Source organism: Lissotriton helveticus, chromosome 6 (assembly GCF_964261635.1).
Source record: "Lissotriton helveticus chromosome 6, aLisHel1.1, whole genome shotgun sequence".
In the NCBI taxonomy this organism is placed as follows: Eukaryota; Metazoa; Chordata; class Amphibia; order Caudata; family Salamandridae; genus Lissotriton; species Lissotriton helveticus.
Window position 1 is genome coordinate 499,387,696 of NC_136067.1, and position 11,368 is coordinate 499,399,063.

Genomic DNA, 11,368 nt, shown 5'->3' on the forward strand with positions numbered 1-11,368 from the left:
TTGCTTTTTGCCTGTTTGGGGGGCTTCTACTTGTTTCCGTCTGGATTGACGGCTCTGGGGCCATTGCTGGGAAGCTCTAATACCGGATAAAACTGGTTTGGACAAAATCCATGAGGAAAAGGTTTTTGCATTTTCTGACATTTCGCTCAATGTAGCGTTTTCGGGGGCCTGTTTGGGGGGCTTCCTGGTGTTTGTGGGTGGGTTTCGGGGTCTGGGAGCACTGCTGGGTATGGATAGTTTTGATAGCAAGAGGTTTGAAGGAAATCCATGGAGGCAGAGGGGAGTTAGGGCCTAGCTGCAGAGCGCGCGCTGAGTGATTTTGGAAATCTCACCAAAAGTGACAACGTCCCCATTTTTGTACTTTAGCTTTTTGGCTGTTTGGGGGTCTTCTACTTGTTTTCGCCTGGGTTGACGGCTCTGGGGCCATTGCTGGGAAGCTCTAATACCGGATACAACTGGTTTGGACCAAACCGGAGACAAAATTTTTTTGGGTTTTTGCTGACTTGCTTGTCTTTGAGGTGCTCTTTGGGGGGGTTCCGGGTGTTTGTGGGTGGGTTTTGGGGTCTGGGAGCACTGCTGGCACAGTCTAGTTTTGATTGCATTTGTTTTCCAGGACATCCATGGTGGAAAAGTAGAGTTATGACCTTGCTGCACAGCGCGTTTGGACAGAATTGAAAGAAGACCGAAAAATATTCTAAGTATGAGATTTTCCATTTTTGCTTTTTGCCTGTTTGGGGGTGTTGTGCTTTTTTGCGGGTGGGTTGGCGGGTCTTGGGGCATTGCTGGGAAGGTGTAATACCGGATAAAAGTGTTTTGGAGAAAATCCATGAGGAAAAGTGTTTTTGCATTTTCTGACATTTCGCTTCCTACAGCGTTTTTGGGGGCCTGTTTGGGGGGCTCCCTGGTGTTTGTGGGTGGGTTTCGGGGTCTGGGAGCACTGCTGGGTATGGATAGTTTTGATAGCAAGAGGTTTGAAGGAAATCCATGGAGGCAGAGGGGAGTTAGGGCCTAGCTGCAGAGCGCGCGCTGAGTGATTTTGGAAATTTTCCTGAAAATTTCTAAGTCCCCACTTTTGTATATTTGCTTTTTGCCTGTTTATGGGGCTTCGACTTGTTTCCGCCAGGGTTGACGGCTCTGGGGCCATTGCTGGGAAGCTCTAATGCCGGATGAAACTGGTTTGGACAAAATCCATGAGGAAAAGGTTTTTGCATTTTCTGACATTTTGCTCAATGTAGCGTTTTCGGGGGCCTGTTTGGGGGGCTTCCTGGTGTTTGTGGGTGGGTTTCGGGGTCTGGGAGCACTGCTGGGTATGGATAGTTTTGATAGCAAGAGGTTTGAAGGAAATCCATGGAGGCAGAGGGGAGTTAGGGCCTAGCTGCAGAGCGCGCGCTGAGTGATTTTGGAAATTTCACCAAAAGTGACAAAGTCCCCATTTTTGTACTTTTGCTTTTTGGCTGTTTGGGCGTCTTCTACTTGTTTTCGCCTGGGTTGACGGCTCTGGGGCCATTGCTGGGAAGCTCTAATACCGGATACAACTGGTTTGGACCAAACCGGAGACGAAATTTTTTGGGGTTTTTGCTGACTTGCTTGTCTTTGAGGTGCTCTTTGGGGGGGTTCCGGTGGTTTGTGGGTGGGTTTTGGGGTCTGGGAGCACTGCTGGGACACTCTAGTTTTGATTGCATTTGTTTTCCAGGACATCCATGGTGGAAAAGTAGAGTTATGACCTTGCTGCACAGCGCGTTTGGACAGAATTGAAAGAAGACCGAAAAATATTCTAAGTATGAGATTTTCCATTTTTGCTTTTTGCCTGTTTGGGGGTGTTGTGCTTTTTTGTGGGTGGGTTGGCGGGTCTTGGGGCATTGCTGGGAAGGTGTAATACCGGATAAAAGTCTTTTGGAGAAAATCCATGAGGAAAAGTGTTTTTGCATTTTCTGACATTTCGCTCCCTACAGCGTTTTTGGGGGCCTGTTTGGGGGGCTCCCTGGTGTTTGTGGGTGGGTTTCGGGGTCTGGGAGCACTGCTGGGTATGGATAGTTTTGATAGCAAGAGGTTTGAAGGAAATCCATGGAGGCAGAGGGGAGTTAGGGCCTAGCTGCAGAGCGCGCGCTGAGTGATTTTGGAAATTTTCCTGAAAATTTCTAAGTCCCCACTTTTGTATATTTGCTTTTTGCCTGTTTATGGGGCTTCGACTTGTTTCCGCCTGGGTTGACGGCTCTGGGGCCATTGCTGGGAAGCTCTAATACCGGATAAAACTGGTTTGGACAAAATCCATGAGGAAAATGTTTTTGCATTTTCTGACATTTCGCTCAATGTAGCGTTTTCGGGGGCCTGTTTGGGGGGCTTCCTGGTGTTTGTGGGTGGGTTCGGGGTCTGGGAGCACTGCTGGGTATGGATAGTTTTGATAGCAAGAGGTTTGAAGGAAATCCATGGAGGCAGAGGGGAGGGAGGGCCTCGCTGCAGAGCGCGCGCTGAGTGATTTTGGAAATTTCACCAAAAGTGACAAAGTCCCCATTTTTGTACTTTTGCTTTTTGGCTGTTTGGGCGTCTTCTACTTGTTTTCGCCTGGGTTGACGGCTCTGGGGCCATTGCTGGGAAGCTCTAATACCGGATAAAACTGGTTTGGACCAAACCGGAGACAAATTATAATTTTTTTTTGCTGACTTGCTTGTCTTTGAGGTGCTCCTTGGGGGGTTCCGGGTGTTTGTGGGTGGGTTTTGGGGTCTGGGAGCACTGCTGGCACACTCTAGTTTTGATTGCAGTTGTTTTCCAGGACATCCATGGTGGAAAAGTAGAGTTATGACCTTGCTGCACAGCGCGTTTGGACAGAATTGAAAGAAGGCCGAAAAATATTCTAAGAATGAGATTTTCCATTTTTGCTTTTTGCCTGTTTGGGGGTGTTGTGCTTTTTTGCGGCTGGGTTGGCGGGTCTTGGGGCATTGCTGGGAAGGTGTAATACCGGATAAAAGTCTTTTGGAGAAAATCCATGAGGAAAAGTGTTTTTGCATTTTCTGACATTTCGCTCACTACAGCGTTTTTGGGGGCCTGTTTGGGGGGCTCCCTGGTGTTTGTGGGTGGGTTTCGGGGTTTGGGAGCACTGCTGGGTATGGATAGTTTTGATGGCAAGAGGTTTGAAGAAAATCCATGGAGGCAGAGGGGAGTTAGGGCCTAGCTGCAGAGCGCGCGCTGAGTGATTTTGGAAATTTTCCTGAAAATTTCCAAGTCCCCACTTTTGTATATTTGCTTTTTGCCTGTTTGGGGGGCTTCTACTTGTTTCCGTCTGGGTTGACGGCTCTGGGGCCATTGCTGGGAAGCTCTAATACCGGATAAAACTGGTTTGGACAAAATCCATGAGGAAAAGGTTTTTGCATTTTCTGACATTTCGCTCAATGTAGCGTTTTTGGGGGCCTGTTTGGGGGGCTTCCTGGTGTTTGTGGGTGGGTTTCGGGGTCTGGGAGCACTGCTGGGTATGGATAGTTTTGATAGCAAGAGGTTTGAAGGAAATCCATGGAGGCAGAGGGGAGTTAGGGCCTAGCTGCAGAGCGCGCGCTGAGTGATTTTGGAAATCTCACCAAAAGTGACAACGTCCCCATTTTTGTACTTTAGCTTTTTGGCTGTTTGGGGGTCTTCTACTTGTTTTCGCCTGGGTTGACCGCTCTGGGGCAATTGCTGGGAAGCTCTAATACCGGATACAACTGGTTTGGACCAAACCAGAGACGAACTTTTTTTGGGTTTTTGCTGACTTGCTTGTCTTTGAGGTGCTCTTTGGGGGGGTTCCGGGTGTTTGTGGGTGGGTTTTGGGGTCTGGGAGCACTGCTGGCACAGTCTAGTTTTGATTGCATTTGTTTTCCAGGACATCCATGGTGGAAAAGTAGAGTTATGACCTTGCTGCACAGCGCGTTTGGACAGAATTGAAAGAAGACCGAAAAATATTCTAAGTATGAGATTTTCCATTTTTGCTTTTTGCCTGTTTGGGGGTGTTGTGCTTTTTTGCGGGTGGGTTGGCGGGTCTTGGGGCATTGCTGGGAAGGTGTAATACCGGATAAAAGTGTTTTGGAGAAAATCCATGAGGAAAAGTGTTTTTGCATTTTCTGACATTTCGCTCACTACAGCGTTTTTGGGGGCCTGTTTGGGGGGCTCCCTGGTGTTTGTGGGTGGGTTTCGGGGTTTGGGAGCACTGCTGGGTATGGATAGTTTTGATGGCAAGAGGTTTGAAGAAAATCCATGGAGGCAGAGGGGAGTTAGGGCCTAGCTGCAGAGCGCGCGCTGAGTGATTTTGGAAATTTTCCCTGAAAATTTCTAAGTCCCCACTTTTGTATATTTGCTTTTTGCCTGTTTGGGGGGCTTCTACTTGTTTCCGTCTGGGTTGACGGCTCTGGGGCCATTGCTGGGAAGCTCTAATACCGGATAAAACTGGTTTGGACAAAATCCATGAGGAAAAGGTTTTTGCATTTTCTGACATTTCGCTCAATGTAGCGTTTTCGGGGGCCTGTTTGGGGGGCTTCCTGGTGTTTGTGGGTGGGTTCGGGGTCTGGGAGCACTGCTGGGTATGGATAGTTTTGATAGCAAGAGGTTTGAAGGAAATCCATGGAGGCAGAGGGGAGGGAGGGCCTCGCTGCAGAGCGCGCGCTGAGTGATTTTGGAAATTTCACCAAAAGTGACAAAGTCCCCATTTTTGTACTTTTGCTTTTTGGCTGTTTGGGCGTCTTCTACTTGTTTTCGCCTGGGTTGACGGCTCTGGGGCCATTGCTGGGAAGCTCTAATACCGGATAAAACTGGTTTGGACCAAACCGGAGACAAATTATAATTTTTTTTTGCTGACTTGCTTGTCTTTGAGGTGCTCCTTGGGGGGTTCCGGGTGTTTGTGGGTGGGTTTTGGGGTCTGGGAGCACTGCTGGCACACTCTAGTTTTGATTGCAGTTGTTTTCCAGGACATCCATGGTGGAAAAGTAGAGTTATGACCTTGCTGCACAGCGCGTTTGGACAGAATTGAAAGAAGGCCGAAAAATATTCTAAGAATGAGATTTTCCATTTTTGCTTTTTGCCTGTTTGGGGGTGTTGTGCTTTTTTGCGGCTGGGTTGGCGGGTCTTGGGGCATTGCTGGGAAGGTGTAATACCGGATAAAAGTCTTTTGGAGAAAATCCATGAGGAAAAGTGTTTTTGCATTTTCTGACATTTCGCTCACTACAGCGTTTTTGGGGGCCTGTTTGGGGGGCTCCCTGGTGTTTGTGGGTGGGTTTCGGGGTTTGGGAGCACTGCTGGGTATGGATAGTTTTGATGGCAAGAGGTTTGAAGAAAATCCATGGAGGCAGAGGGGAGTTAGGGCCTAGCTGCAGAGCGCGCGCTGAGTGATTTTGGAAATTTTCCTGAAAATTTCCAAGTCCCCACTTTTGTATATTTGCTTTTTGCCTGTTTGGGGGGCTTCTACTTGTTTCCGTCTGGGTTGACGGCTCTGGGGCCATTGCTGGGAAGCTCTAATACCGGATAAAACTGGTTTGGACAAAATCCATGAGGAAAAGGTTTTTGCATTTTCTGACATTTCGCTCAATGTAGCGTTTTTGGGGGCCTGTTTGGGGGGCTTCCTGGTGTTTGTGGGTGGGTTTCGGGGTCTGGGAGCACTGCTGGGTATGGATAGTTTTGATAGCAAGAGGTTTGAAGGAAATCCATGGAGGCAGAGGGGAGTTAGGGCCTAGCTGCAGAGCGCGCGCTGAGTGATTTTGGAAATCTCACCAAAAGTGACAACGTCCCCATTTTTGTACTTTAGCTTTTTGGCTGTTTGGGGGTCTTCTACTTGTTTTCGCCTGGGTTGACCGCTCTGGGGCAATTGCTGGGAAGCTCTAATACCGGATACAACTGGTTTGGACCAAACCAGAGACGAACTTTTTTTGGGTTTTTGCTGACTTGCTTGTCTTTGAGGTGCTCTTTGGGGGGGTTCCGGGTGTTTGTGGGTGGGTTTTGGGGTCTGGGAGCACTGCTGGCACAGTCTAGTTTTGATTGCATTTGTTTTCCAGGACATCCATGGTGGAAAAGTAGAGTTATGACCTTGCTGCACAGCGCGTTTGGACAGAATTGAAAGAAGACCGAAAAATATTCTAAGTATGAGATTTTCCATTTTTGCTTTTTGCCTGTTTGGGGGTGTTGTGCTTTTTTGCGGGTGGGTTGGCGGGTCTTGGGGCATTGCTGGGAAGGTGTAATACCGGATAAAAGTGTTTTGGAGAAAATCCATGAGGAAAAGTGTTTTTGCATTTTCTGACATTTCGCTCACTACAGCGTTTTTGGGGGCCTGTTTGGGGGGCTCCCTGGTGTTTGTGGGTGGGTTTCGGGGTTTGGGAGCACTGCTGGGTATGGATAGTTTTGATGGCAAGAGGTTTGAAGAAAATCCATGGAGGCAGAGGGGAGTTAGGGCCTAGCTGCAGAGCGCGCGCTGAGTGATTTTGGAAATTTTCCCTGAAAATTTCTAAGTCCCCACTTTTGTATATTTGCTTTTTGCCTGTTTGGGGGGCTTCTACTTGTTTCCGTCTGGGTTGACGGCTCTGGGGCCATTGCTGGGAAGCTCTAATACCGGATAAAACTGGTTTGGACAAAATCCATGAGGAAAAGGTTTTTGCATTTTCTGACATTTCGCTCAATGTAGCGTTTTCGGGGGCCTGTTTGGGGGGCTTCCTGGTGTTTGTGGGTGGGTTTCGGGGTCTGGGAGCACTGCTGGGTATGGATAGTTTTGATAGCAAGAGGTTTGAAGGAAATCCATGGAGGCAGAGGGGAGTTAGGGCCTAGCTGCAGAGCGCGCGCTGAGTGATTTTGGAAATCTCACCAAAAGTGACAACGTCCCCATTTTTGTACTTTAGCTTTTTGGCTGTTTGGGGGTCTTCTACTTGTTTTCGCCTGGGTTGACGGCTCTGGGGCCATTGCTGGGAAGCTCTAATACCGGATACAACTGGTTTGGACCAAACCGGAGACAAACTTTTTTTGGGTTTTTGCTGACTTGCTTGTCTTTGAGGTGCTCTTTGGGGGGGTTCCGGGTGTTTGTGGGTGGGTTTTGGGGTCTGGGAGCACTGCTGGCACAGTCTAGTTTTGATTGCATTTGTTTTCCAGGACATCCATGGTGGAAAAGTAGAGTTATGACCTTGCTGCACAGCGCGTTTGGACAGAATTGAAAGAAGACCGAAAAATATTCTAAGTATGAGATTTTCCATTTTTGCTTTTTGCCTGTTTGGGGGTGTTGTGCTTTTTTGCGGGTGGGTTGGCGGGTCTTGGGGCATTGCTGGGAAGGTGTAATACCGGATAAAAGTGTTTTGGAGAAAATCCATGAGGAAAAGTGTTTTTGCATTTTCTGACATTTCGCTCACTACAGCGTTTTTTGGGGGCCTGTTTGGGGGGCTTCCTGGTGTTTGTGGGTGGGTTTCGGGGTCTGGGAGAACTGCTGGGTATGGATAGTTTTGATAGCAAGAGGTTTGAAGGAAATCCATGGAGGCAGAGGGGAGTTAGGGCCTAGCTGCAGAGCGCGCGCTGAGTGATTTTGGAAATTTTCCTGAAAATTTCTAAGTCCCCACTTTTGTATATTTGCTTTTTGCCTGTTTAGGGGGCTTCGACTTGTTTCCGCCTGGGTTGACGGCTCTGGGGCCATTGCTGGGAAGCTCTAATACCGGATAAAACTGGTTTGGACAAAATCCATGAGGAAAAGGTTTTTGCATTTCTGACATTTCGCTCAATGTAGCGTTTTCGGGGGCCTGTTTGGGGGGCTTCCTGGTGTTTGTGGGTGGGTTTCGGGGTCTGGGAGCACTGCTGGGTATGGATAGTTTTGATAGCAAGAGGTTTGAAGGAAATCCATGGAGGCAGAGGGGAGTTAGGGCCTAGCTGCAGAGCGCGCGCTGAGTGATTTTGGAAATTTCACCAAAAGTGACAAAGTCCCCATTTTTGTACTTTTTTCTTTTTGGCTGTTTGGGGGTCTTCTACTTGTTTTCTCCTGGGTTGACGGCTTTGGGGCCTTTGCTGGGAAGCTCTAATACCGGATAAAACTGGTTTGGACCAAACCGGAGACAACATTTTTTTTGTGTTTTTGCTGACTTGCTTGTCTTTGAGGTGCTCTTTGGGGGGGTTCCGGGTGTTTGTGGGTGGGTTTTGGGGTCTGGGAGCACTGCTGGCACTTTCTAGTTTTGATTGCATTTGCTTTTTTGCGGGTGGGTTGGCGGGTCTTGGGGCATTGCTGGGAAGGTCTAATACCGGATAAAACTGGTTTGGACAAAATCCATGTGGAAAAGCCTTTTGGTACTTTTTGTAACTTAGGGTTCGTTAGGGTTAGCCCTAGCAGCAGGATTGCATGTGTTTCGGGGTGTTTTTGATTTTTGCAACTGAGTTCTGGGGTCTTAGAGCACTCGTGGGAATGTGTAAACTTGGTTGCAAGTGATTTGAAGAAAATCCATGGTGGGAAAGGTGGGATTTGGCATAGTTAAAGAAAGCGTTTGCCACTATTCTTAACTTAGGGCTCGTTAGGGTTAGCAGTATTTGTATTGCATGTGTTTGGTTGGGGGCCTGTTTGTGGGGGGTTTGCGAGTCTTGGAGCGATGCTGGGTATGGATACTTTTGCTTGCTTGTAAGTGCTTTGAATACAATCCACGGTGGGTAAGGGGGGATTTGGGCCTACTTTTACTTTCAAAGTACGTTTTGTCACCAGTTTTCTACTAGGCCTCGTTTTTTGAGATCTGATTGGGGGTCTTCTACATTTTTGCGACTGGCTTTAGTAAGGGTCTGGGTGGGAGCACTGCTGGGAAGGTCTAATTTTGTTCTAAAACACAGTTTACAGTACACCTAGCTTGAGGGGAAAGATCCGCTAAATTAATTTGCCCATACTTATTTATCCTTCAAAAGGAGACTCAGACAGAATATGCACTTTCAAAAATATTGTACTGTCTATTAGGAAACTCAAAGTGTGACTTTTTGCACTACACAGCTTACAAACCTTATATTTATTTGTCAGTGGTGTTCTAATATCACTTCCTGTTTTTCCATCAATAATTACAGGCCGGGTTTCAGTCTGTGCAATGGGAAAAAAAGGATGAAGTCAGGCTTCACATTAGCGAGCCGCAATTCAGCATCCGCCAGGCAGGCAGTGGACAGGGTGTCTTCTGGTCACCAACATTGATGGACGGAGCGTCAGCTGGAATGGAGGAGTCCCGCTAATAAGAGGAATGGTTTGATGCATGCAAGTTACCAAATTCAACAGGACAACTACAACAACATACAGATACAGTATCCGTTCTTTTCTAATTATCTTTAAAGTAATGTTATTGCTGTGAACTTCTATGAGTGTGACTCTGCATTTCTTGGATCTCCATTCTCTGCTTCTAAATTCATCCCTACAGCCATTCTATAGGTTTTACTTCTGCTATGAGTGCAGAGATAGGCAAGTGAAAACGCTGCAGCCCTGTACTGTCGCATTCTGTCATTCACGGTTGTCGAAAATAGTACTTACTTTTTAGTAACCATGCATGCACTCGTGCATGCACTTCCTTTATGTCACTTAAAAGATTTATGGTTAGCTTTGTACCCAAAGATTTCTTTATCTGCAATTATTGTTTGTCCATGCTTTTTTTTTTCTTCTCTCAACAAAACTTACCCAAAAAGAAAACCCCATTCCCATCCATTTTCCAAACCCTAACCCTCTTCCCCGGGCTGTGTGGTTTTGATTGATGTGTGACTAAATGACAGCAATAATTCCACACACTTGCTGGGGAGGATAAGGTCATAGCAACAGGCTGGTGAAGGAATCCGAGGATATATTCTAGACTTACTCAGCTTCAGTACTATTTCTTGTAGTAGTAGCCAATGTCAAAGAAAATCAACGCAAGTACTAGTTATACTTTCAATACTTTACCATTTGTTAGGCTACATTGTGGCACTGTTCTAGTGTACTGTCACCTGCTATATTCTCTATCGTACCGTTGTAATGCTCCACTAAGGACAAAGCAGGTTTCATTTTCTTTTTTTGCATAGGCATGCAACTGCCACTGTGTCACACCACTATTACCACCGCAATAAGGACATTTCATCCGCCCAGGATTGCCAACCTTAATCGCCATTTCCCGTGGAGCCAGCCATGGGCCTAGCCCTACTTTCAAACACAAATTACAGGTAAGATAAGCGTTTGGTGGGAGGTAGTATAATGGAGTATTAGGAGAGACGAGAGATTGACGGTAGTACTACTAAAGTCCTAGGACTCTTGAATTCACTTACTCTGTGAGAGGCACTTAGGGGCCGATTAGGATGGCGGACGGACTTGCGTCCGGCCGCCACCCCTGAGTAGGAGGGACCGTCCGCATGGGCAGCGGCGGTCCCTCCATGGCAATTAGGATGCGACCGCCAGGGTGGCGGTCATATCCTCTATTTTTAACATTGCGGCGGGTGCAGCTTCAAGCTGCACCCGCCGCAATGTTAAAAATGCATGTGTTGCATTTACATGCACAAAGCGGCAGGCACCGCACGGTGCCTGCTGCTTTGTGTACGCAAATGCAGGGGGGTACCATAGGTACCCCCCATGTGCACCCCCCACCCCCCATTCACCCAGGGGGCCCGCAACGGGCCCCCAAAGTGAATGTCTGTATGCTTTTCCATGGCGGAAAAGCCGCCGTGGAAAAGCATATTTACACAAACATCATAATATGGCGAACGGTGTCTCATAGACACCGCCTGCCATGTTATAGCTTTTCCGCCGCGGTCGGAAGCCGACCGCGGCGGAAAAGTGGCGGACGGAGTTCCAGACCCACCAGCCATCCTAATTTGGCGGTGGGTCTTTGGAGTCTCCGCCGCGGTTTTTCCGCATCCTCCAGGCCGGCGGACACTTCCGCCGGCCCGGAGGATGCGGAAAAACCGCCATCCTAATGAGGCCCTTAGTGTTGAAAACATTTAGCCATTTACACTTAAAGGAAGAAAATGACACAGACTTAAGTTTCAGGAAAACAAACTTACTGTTAAACCCCCACCCACCAGACTCAAAAGCAGTAAAAACCAGGTATGCTCAGATAAAGTTTCAAAAAGTATATTTGTGTAGCCCTAACAAAATAATCTCCCGCAAGACCCTCCCTAACCCCAACGATTGTCCTTCAAAAGTCCCAAAAACAACCCAACTCCCAATTCCCACCCCCCAAAAGTCTCTAAAAAAGGGGCAAGGGACACTACGGCAGGATGCTGTTCACTTTAGCGGCCAGGGCATCATACTCCTTGCGGAGGGTGGCATGGTCGGAGAGGAGGCCCTCCACCAAGGTCTTATATGTTAGGACCTCCTGCTCCAGGTAGGACACTCTGAGGCATAAGCAGCGCTGGCGTGCCTTGCAACTCCTGTGGGGGGCAGCTGTTGTCTTTGCTGCTCGGCGGTGGC